Raw genomic sequence first — 791 nt, 5'->3', positions numbered from 1 at the left:
CGGCTCCCCCATCTGGTCTTCCAGATGAGGAGGGGACTGTGGCTCCCCAGCAGGAATAAAAACGAGACCTGCCAAAGGGCGGATGAGCTCATCTAGAGCCAACGGCCAGCCACACCTGGCGTCCACTGTTTCACAAAGCCACAGAAAAACCATGACACACAACATACCAAAAATTTCATACCGCATCGCTCGTCGCGCGGGTCAACAAGGAGCGCGTCCCTCAATTAGGAACCAGGTTGAGGTCGAAAAATCGGCTACTGGAACAACAACTATGTCAACATCACAAACACAAAAATCACAAATAATTGCTTGTAAGAAAGTCACAAAAGTATCCCGTTTCAACGTTAGAACCTTATCACATGATACAAACTGAAATCTATGGCATCAGCGTGATCTGCATCCAAGAACATCGTCTTGACCATCCTGATACAGATCTGAAACACCATGCTGTTGGAAAAGGCTGAACACTTATAACTGCCTCAGCTGAGAAAACAACTGCAATACCACCACCGATAGTGTGGGCTTGCTGGTAAGCCAACAGGCCTACAAAGCACTGGTCAAAGTAGAAAAGGTGAACCCTCGCATCATTCAAGCTACTTTTGAAGGGAATCCTCAAACAACGATAACATCATGCTACAGTCCTACTAACACCTTCGAGACCAAGAAAGAAAACAATTTTCTACACTCTGCTTTCTGAATGCATAAGAGCTGTTCCGATGCACAACATCAACATAATTGGCGGCGATGTGAACTCAAAATTCAAACACCAAGATAGTGGCAAATTCTCATTT

Source organism: Penaeus chinensis, chromosome 23 (genome assembly GCF_019202785.1).
Source record: "Penaeus chinensis breed Huanghai No. 1 chromosome 23, ASM1920278v2, whole genome shotgun sequence".
Lineage (NCBI taxonomy): Eukaryota > Metazoa > Arthropoda > Malacostraca > Decapoda > Penaeidae > Penaeus > Penaeus chinensis.
The sequence above is the reverse complement of the archived record's forward strand: the minus strand, read 5'-3'. Positions refer to the sequence as shown.